The sequence below is a fragment of the Rousettus aegyptiacus genome, unplaced genomic scaffold, assembly GCF_014176215.1.
Source record: "Rousettus aegyptiacus isolate mRouAeg1 unplaced genomic scaffold, mRouAeg1.p scaffold_m13_p_6, whole genome shotgun sequence".
NCBI lineage: Eukaryota > Metazoa > Chordata > Mammalia > Chiroptera > Pteropodidae > Rousettus > Rousettus aegyptiacus.
Window position 1 is genome coordinate 71,148,471 of NW_023416309.1, and position 9,658 is coordinate 71,158,128.

A 9,658-nucleotide genomic window follows, 5' to 3' on the forward strand; every position below is an offset into this window, starting at 1 on the left:
TAACAGTTATAGATCTGCCTCTAGGTCTTATATGAAATGCAAATATAGTTGCCTCTTTTATTATGACAACTTAAAATTTTTTTAATAACTGTATTTCAATTTCTTTTGAAATTTTATGTATTTCATGGTATGTAATTAAAAAAAATTATTCTAAGAAGAGGTCTATGGCACAAAACCTAGCAAGGTACAGTGTCCATGAAGTCGATCATGCACAGAAGACAGTAAGCAGAATGTAAGGCTGGGAATAAAAGTAAATTAAGTTTGGATTGGTTGACTGGTGCCTTAAAAACCAAAGAGAGAATCCATAAGTTTTGGTGAATTAGTTATCATCTAAGAAAGGTAACTGTCAGCCTCAGTTCTGACTGAACAGTTACATCAAGGCTTCTCTTTGGTATGAATAAGAATCACATGGTGAATTTATGAAAATGTAGATTCCTGGGTCCCACATGCAGAGATTCTAATTCAGTAGATCACAAGTGGGTCCCAAAACATGCATTTTTAATAAGCTCCTGGGTGATACCAGCCTGTCCACACAGACTTCACTTTGATTACCACTAACGTACTTAATGAAACACACACAGAAAAATACTTTCAGAGACAGCTATACATTGTATTAATGCTTTCCTGCATTTGTTATTATGGTGCAAAATGGGAAAGGAAAAAAGTCCCATGACTAAGTAAGTATGCAAAAAACTTATAACAGTAGAGTCAGATTTATGCTAAAACCCTATATTATGCCAAAGTGCACAATCACTCTTCGGGAGGACATAACATGAAGTGTGTTCTGAGCTGATGTGACCAAAAACTCCTGTCATCAGTTGTACTGAACTAAAGGTCCAAAGGACACATGTCAAGTAAAGGTGGTCTATGGTACCTTTGGAGGAACTCCTCCAGAAGACAAATACTAGAGATGGTTAAAAGTGGGTTTTTAAAAGTAACTGTTTTGTTTGTAAGCCTTTGCTCACATGTCCTGAGTAGCTCAGTCAACTTCACAAGATTCAATTAAGGACAGTTTCTAGAAGTTTAATTTTCTTAGTTCACCAAAATTACTGATTTTCCCAAATTCCAACTTAGAATTATTTGTTCTAGTGAGACCTTAGTGGGGAATACGATTTCAATACTTATCTACCCCACGATGAGTCTAAAGCATCCAAGAAAGATGGGGAATTCTGTCATTCCTGCCTTTCTCCTAACTGTACATGGCACTTTTTCCTAAGCATATACATGTGTGCTCAGCACATGTAAACATACACTGCGCCTACATATATATACACACACAGGCACCCAATCTTCAATCCATCATTTTTTCACATAACTTTTACTTTGAGGACTGTTTAAGATTGGCCAGCTAACATTCTCCTATGAGGATATGATACATCTTTGAGGTTTAATGATTGTTTTTGTCTTTATTGCTCAAAGGAGAAAGACCACAGCCTTGAGTCTTCCACAGGGCAATCAAAACAGAGCATATGCTTGTGTTTTCTGATGGTTTATAAAAAGAACAAATAATGAGAAAACCCACTCAAACTTCTGCTGTCAAGTTTTTCAGGTGGACAAGAAAAACAACTGGATCACCATAGCATTTGGTGTCTCAAAGCTTGGCCTTTGGCTGCATTCCTTTTGAAGTATGCTTCTTGAGTCATGCCAAGTCCAAGCTTCTGTAAAGGACTAGAACTTTGGATGACATTACCACCCTTTCCTTCAAATAAAAAAAACCCTTCTTCCTTGAGACCTAAAAATACTCCTCAGCCTTGGAGTGCAGCCTTGTTTTCATCAACGCCTGTTCACTGGATCAGTTGTTTGATGAAACAAGCCAATAGCACAAAGAAGAAACAGTTTTGAGGAAGCCGATCCGCATTTGGGTCTCCTTGAAATGTCCAGCTCATGTAAATAACAAAAATCTTTCCTTGTTCAACTATGAGAATCTCATTCCCACCTCCAACTCACATCTTATTTGGGAATTTGGAAAAATTTTTTTCTTTTTTGGCAAGGGAGCAGGGATGGGGGATGATCTTGGCAGGACAGAATAAAAAATTATTTTTATTCTTTTAGCTAGGAGAAAGAAAATAGAATTGGGTTAATTGAATATTTTCTCTGTTCCTAAAAATCAACTTTATCAATCTCATCACAGTCAAGTAAAATAAAATTTTCTCAGACAAATGTTGGGTAGGTTTTATTTAAACCGTGCATGAAATGATTTCAGTGCTCAGTGATATAGCATTCTAAATTCATGGCAGTGTTGCTTTGGTTAATAGCCCCATATCTGAAGGGCTAAATGTTCATTTTATCCAAGTCAAATTCTTTGTGTCTAGCATTCAAGATTTTTTTGCTGTCACAATCTGTGAATGAGCTTGGGAGAACAGCGTGGGAGCTGGGCAGAAGTCATGGCTGTTTCTATCTTTAAGAAGCATCAGTGGGAGGGAGGATCATAATCAAAGAAGAGAGCAAAGGCTTAGGTGACCCAACAGTATGATCAAGTGTGGTCAAGGTTGGAAGAGATTGAGAGTATGCGTCCAACAGTGGAAAGATTATTGTGGCAAGGGTGGGTGTGGGAGATGAAAATTCAATCAGAGTGCAGAACTGAATGAAAAATAAGGAAAGTGGGATGTCAGTGGTCTGAAGACAAAGGCAATAAGCTCCTACAGAAGGTGCTCTGGTCAGCCTCATTTTGCAATTTAAGGACAAGACATTTCATTCATAATGAGTTAGTCATAGAAACATCTTCTGACATATCTGGTCTCCATCTCTCTTCGTAGACTTCTACCCTACACATATGTAAGACTCTAGTCAGACAAGACAACACCCTCTTCCTCAAACAGACTTCAAACTTCCTCTTCCTACCTTTGTTCTTTCTGTTTCTATTCTTACACCTAGAATTTCTTTTTTCCTGGATCTATACCTGTCAAATTCTACTCATTTTGTCATGGATCATCTCAGATGTCATTCCCTGATCTCTCAACCAGATACTATCTCATCGAAAAAAAAAATGTATATGTACTGTTACAGTCAATGGGCAAATTTTGAGGCAATTGAGAGGATAGAGTAGCAAGATAAGAGGAAGTGGCTATTCTGTCCCATCTCTACACTTAAAATGTTCTGCATTCTGGAATAAACTTTGGTATATTTATATTGGTATATTATCTTACTTTCCCCACAACAGTAGAAGATGTCTGGTTAAGGTTACCAGTTTGCTAACGTAATGTTCTAATAGACAACCTAAAGGAATTAGAAGAATTCTGGAATGAACACAGTCAGAGTTACATGTATTTGACAGTAAAGCAATGGAGAGTGGAGCAGGAAATCTTTATTTGAGTTCCACTCTGATTCGACGAGCCATTTCACATCCTTCTAAATCCTGGTTTCTTTAAATACAAAATGAAGAGAGTTTATTTGCCCTATTCATACCCGAGAGCTTTTGAAAGAAAAAGTGAGATGCCCATAAGCTATAAAATATTATGTAAATAGTGGACTTATCAAAATAATGTTTACTTATTCCTTAGTCATTCTACTAACATGCATCGATGTCTATTATTTAATAAGCAGGAGACTATACACCAGATCCTCAAAAAATGTCATTTCGTTCAATGTGGTTTCATTATAATGTTGATGAGATAGTGTAGGAACTTAACTCTTATTTATGTCAATTAGCCTATGGTCATATTAGTTTTGTCATATGTCATTTCACTTAAAGTCGTATAACCTATAGACAACATTAAGTGAGGACCTACTGGACATATTGATAATACTTCTTAATTGCATAATCAAATTAACCTGATACAAGTTGGTAATTGAATGTTGAGAAGTGCAGAAGTAAATGCATTTTTCTTTACATCCATCATTAAGAAATAATTTTTCTTGAATTTCATTCTTTTGTTGTTCTTTCTCTAAAGTTTTAGAATATCAATATGCCTATATTACTTTCACAGTTGAAAAAAAACAACATTGGTTTTATCCTGGGGTAGTTTTGTTTCTCTCCATAAAATCCTTTTATATATACATTATGTGCTTTGTGCTGACAGAATTGCTGGATGTTAGGCACCAAGTTTGGTCTATCTTTCTCCTAAGTGCTTAATAGGCTGCTTTACATACAACAAACCTTTGGATTCTTGTATTTTAGTAAAGCACAGTTCCAGAAACTTTCTGAACAATACTACCCACGAGTACTCACAGATACAAGCTTTCCCTCTCCCACGCTTATTTCAAATTAAGACTAAATATATTATTTGAAAGCTAAATCTGCAACTACTAAAGTCATGTAATATATGACAAAACCAAATTATAAACAGCTTTTAAAAAATTCTTATATTTCTCATCCTTTATCTCTCCCAATAACTTTAAATTGTGAGCACTCCCATAGGCTTCTTGCTAGCCATTTTCTTTTTACTTTATAAAGTGAATTCTCAGGAAATTCTATGACCGGACATTTAGAAGTATAGATTTCTACTGATAGGACGTCATACAGTGTGGGTTGCTTGTGCAGAGGTACTATGTTTGGACCAGAAAACGAACATATTCTTAGAAAACAACATTAACTTAAATCCATAGTTTTCAACATGCAGGTTGATGAACCTGGATCCTAAGCTGTGGAAAAGAGAGAGAAGTGGTCATTGGAAAACTTATATCTTGGATTCCAACTCTTCTAGGGCTTAATCTCTCTTCTCTTTAAATCTGTGATCATTCTTTTTTCATTTCCATCTGTTTTGTTTTGCTTTCATTTTTAAAAGAATCCACTTTTGAAAATCATTGGTTTTATTTTTAAGGCAGTAATTCATGCACCTGGCACAAAATTTAAAAGGTACAAAAGGGTATAATATAAAATGTCAGTCTCTCTTCAACCCTGTACTAAACATTTATTTCCCCTCTCTGGAGGTCACCAGTTAATCAATTTCTTAAGCACAACTTCTTTTTCATTTCCACCCCCAGCTCCCTAGACCAGGTTCTCACTTCTTCACATCTATCTTAATGTAACAGCTTATACCAGTTTGTCTCTCTCGAAGCCAAACTCCCCTCCCTCTATCAGATAGAACAACTGCAAAGAATGCCTGTGTAGGACTTGATCCAAATTTTGATAGCCATAAGACTATATATAATTTTGATAGCCATAAATGACATGAAAGAGAAGAGAGCATTCCACAGTGGCAGTGAGGAGCTTACCCAAGATCCTGAGGGCATGTAATAATTCTCTGTAAATGTTTACTGAATAATTAAAATGATCAATGAAACACGCATGTCATGGTATAGGAATCAGAAAGGAAAATACCTCAATGCAATAGAGAGTACAGAATAAGAACAAAAGATGGGGACCATAGTAATCACAATTGTTAGTATCTGTTGAATTAGTAATGGATGCCAGACACAGTTCTAAGCCTCTAAGCATTCTGTTATCTTATTTATTCCTCAGAAACGTTTATGAGGTATCACTTCATTTTCCATTTTATAGATCAGGAAATAGAGTCTTAGGAAGGCGATGCATAGCCAAAAGTCACATCCAGGATCCAATTTCAGTTGTTAGGGACAAGAATGATTAGGATTAAGAAAACTGGAACATCTGAAATTTGTATACTAGAATTTGAGGGACACTTTCTACATGTTAACATCATTCTAGGTGTTGACAAGGATCAAATGGAAGCATAAAATATGGCTCCTTACCTGAAAAGAACTTATCCACTGTGTATTTTTAAACCTGATCTGACATTGTTTTGAAGGTGACCTGAGCTACTTCATCAGTGCTCTCTTGGTTTCTCAGTTAGATTATAACCTCCTGAAAACAGGGTCTGTGGCTACTATTTCTTTTGAACATCCCTGCACTGCACATACCAGTATTTACTCTTAATTCCCTCTATTTATGTCACTAGACCTAAATGTGACAGATATCCCAAGGGGTAAGAAATGGAAAGAAGAAAGCCCCTGACTCGTTAGTACAGTGGTCAAAATATTGATAAAATCGAGAAAAGTGCCCAAAGTGAATGTATATCTTTGCCTTATTTGCAGAGTGGAAAAGCAAATTATCCTGACTGATATATTCCTTAAGCCATAGTTCTCAAATAACATTTACCAATCACAAGTCATGAGCCAAGTGGCATGGGGAGCAATTAGGGTATAGTTCTTAACCACTGGAAATGAGGGTTTGTATTTTCTTCTTTACATTAAAAAATAATATATTAGACAGCTTCTAACTATCAATATGGTATTTCCTGAAGGAGTTTACAAACTGGGAAATAAGAGTATAGAAATATGAGATGACTTAAAAGTGAAAGACAGTTTATAAAGATCAGGAACAAGAAATATTTAATAGAGTATAAAGAAAATGTCCATGGCAGCAAAAATAGAACAAGAAAATATAAAAATGTTGGTTTGAGCACTAAAAATGGCTTCTCAGTACAAGAAAATAGAACCACAGCTCACCTTAAAGCAGAGTTGCCCAGACAGTGTATCTTGGCATCAAAAAAGTTACAGATGTACAATGAAATATTGATCCCTTCTGTCTCAAGGTGGCTAAATGGGCAGGGCATGGCCGGGTTTTGGGAGGTGGTCTCCTGCTGTAAGAAGCTGAACCAGAGATTCTTCAGTGGGTGACCTGGGCTGAGTTAGAGTTTGGCAGTGTCCCCTACTATCCCCAAAGGTGGCAAGTACAAGTGGTGGCATTTGCCACATGCTAAGTAGAACCAAGGAGGGCATTTACCTTAGCTGCTAGCTGAAAACATGATACTGCCAGCTGCAGGCAAGAGACCCCTGGAGTTGTGGAGAAGGTTGGTGTTCCAGGATGCCTAGAACAGGGCATGCAGGCAGGGTGTAACGAGATGATGGAGGGGTCTTGGAAGGCCAAGAAGTTTGTTCTGGTGGAGGAAACTCAGAATGAGAACTCCAAATCTTGGACTTTGAATGTATCAAGTATTTCTATGTATCTGTGACTGATGTGCCCTTTCAATGGTGACGGTCTTAGCAGTGGGGTGACTCTAATACATGGAGTTTTTAAAGATTGGAGCATTAATATCTTTTGAAATAGTTGATATGAAAAAGAGTTCAAGTGGATTTAAGATGTATCTCATTATCCTAGAAATTTCAACATTATTTTCGTCAAAGAAGAAAATAAAAAGGAGCCAGTATATTTTTTAATTATAATTTCATCAGTTGTAAAAAAAAGTACGATTTTACATTTTTGTCATTTTATTGTCTTTTTGTGTAAAGTTTCACCATGATGCAAATTCTGTAAGCCATCATTTAAAAAATTTTGATCAGAAAATGTGTGTAATTATTTCAAGTATAAAACCAGATATAAATGAGTTTTGTTTGTGCTATTTAGCTGAAATTTCTTCTTAAAAATTTTCAAAAGATGTTATTTAGAAGTTTTAGACCCATTCAGTATTTAATATTTTCCTAAATGCTGGGTATATTATCTTGATAATTGTTTTTATCACACAAAGAAATGTTCTCACCAAGCCCTTTATTGGTATAGCCAAATCACTTCCATATTATTCTAGCATACTACTCTAATGAATCATTTTTTTCTCAGTGTGCTGACATGAAAAATGTGGGAAAGCACTCCCCAGAAGCACCTTTTATTACCAGAAACTATTAAGCCTTTCTTAATGCAGGCAAGTCAAATGAGTAGGTGGACAGGAAGCTGTGCTGTGTAGAGGATGGGCTCTGGCAAAAGTAAAATAGTGAGAGAGTAATGATACTCTCAAAACTATAAGAATATTTGAACGAAAAGAGAGTTTTCTTTCTTTCTACATTTTTGAAGGCACGTAGCTTAATTTTGCAGGGCCGGAAAGGAAGGATTAACAGGTTGAAAATTAACCCTCACAAAATTAAAATAATTCGTATTTTATTTTTATCATCTACTATGTTAAATATGAAAAGTGATGCAAGGCAAGCCTGAATGGCATGCCCAGCAAGGTCAGAAAGGATTTATGAGAGAAGCCAGGTATCTGGCTGCCCAGCCACTGTCTTTATCCACCAGCCTGAACCTTGCATTCAGATCATCTTCTCGAATTATCCATAGGAGACTTATCCACATACTCAATAAGAAAAATATTTCTAATTATATCCAACCATTCTTAATATGAATGAGAATTATGTGAGTACACAAGATTGCCAAGACTTTTTTTTTGCCAAACAATTTCTTTTGACTTAAGAAAGAGGAGGCAGCTGCATTGTTTCCATACCTATCCATATAAAAGAGCCCTTGGAATGAGGCTGACTCGTCCTTCTTTAAAAAGCTCCAAGGTAAGTGGGAACAGGACAGGACTTTCAAGAGGGACACTGGCCACACCGCCCCGTGTCGCTGCAGCTGCTAATTCTGGTACTGCTCCTTCTTATACTGCACATTTTACATCCATGACTTTTGTTGCCTTCCGTTTACAAAACAAATAATGCTGCAAATGGGTTTTGTTTTGTTTTGTTTTGCTTTGCTTTAATTTTGGTTATCTAATCAAGTGCTTTTCCCTTTTCTTAGACAGACCTGTCTCACTTCCAGGCTACATCTTCTCACTTGCTAACAAGGTAAGACTTGAACTAAGCAGTCCCTGGAGGAAAATGAGAGAGCCTCTGGGATGGATCTGTGTCACTTAGCAACCTTTGAAAAACTGCTTGTCTCAGTAAATACCTTACTTCAGGGAAGGTGCTGCAGAGAGAGGGAGAAATGTACAATATCCTTATTAAGGACTCAAGCGTTGGTGGGGTAACATTTTAGCAATATCATTTTGTTTCTGTAGGGGGGAAAAAACCCGCATTAAGATTCCCCTGCTAAAATTTCAAATTTGATCAAATTTGTCCTGCTATTAGAATTCACTTAGTAAACATGATATCTAACAAATAAGAAAGGAAGTACCTAAGGAAGTGCTTCCTTTAATCTTCTTTAAAATCTTTTTTAGTTACCTTACCCAATGCTGAATGTTATATGAAACAAAAACACTGTGAAATTATTGTTACATATATAATAAAAGTATTAATCTGCCCTACTACTACAGACTGCATTTCTAAAGAGAGAGTCTTGTGGCTAACTGATTAAAATGAGTTTCAAATAATTTGATCATGTAATGACTGCAAGAGCATTCTTTGCAAATCTTTTATTCTACTGATGACCACTGGCAATTTGCAGATAACATAGAATGGAGTGTCCCAAGTTTGCATTCTTCAGAAGAAAATTTGGAAAAGCAAAGGGAGCCCTTCAATGTAGAAGAATGAGGATAACATTTTCTGTGCCTTTTCTCCTCAATTGGTTTAACTGGGTTAAATTGATTAACTGGATTTAATACGCAAATAAATTATATTAGACAAATTCTACTAAGCACCCAATTTAAAAAAAAATGTAAACAAAAATATAATCTGCCCAAATTCACTAAATGTGAGCACATCTAAAGGAGAAAATAAAGTTCTTTTACATCATATGGCAAGAAATAGAATGTTGTTACATTATAATAAATAACATTTTATATCTAAATGGTAGCCTGAACTATGTCAACTATATCAAGTTGCTTTCTCAGTCGTCATTTTAACTTTTTTTCAAAGTATCTACATAATATCTCATTGTGAATTTAAAAAGGCAAATATTGCGATCCCTATTATAAAGATGGAAACATTGGGGCTCAAAAAGATCAGGCAGATTACCCAAGGTCACAAGCTCCTTAACATGCTGAAACTACAACCCAGCTCT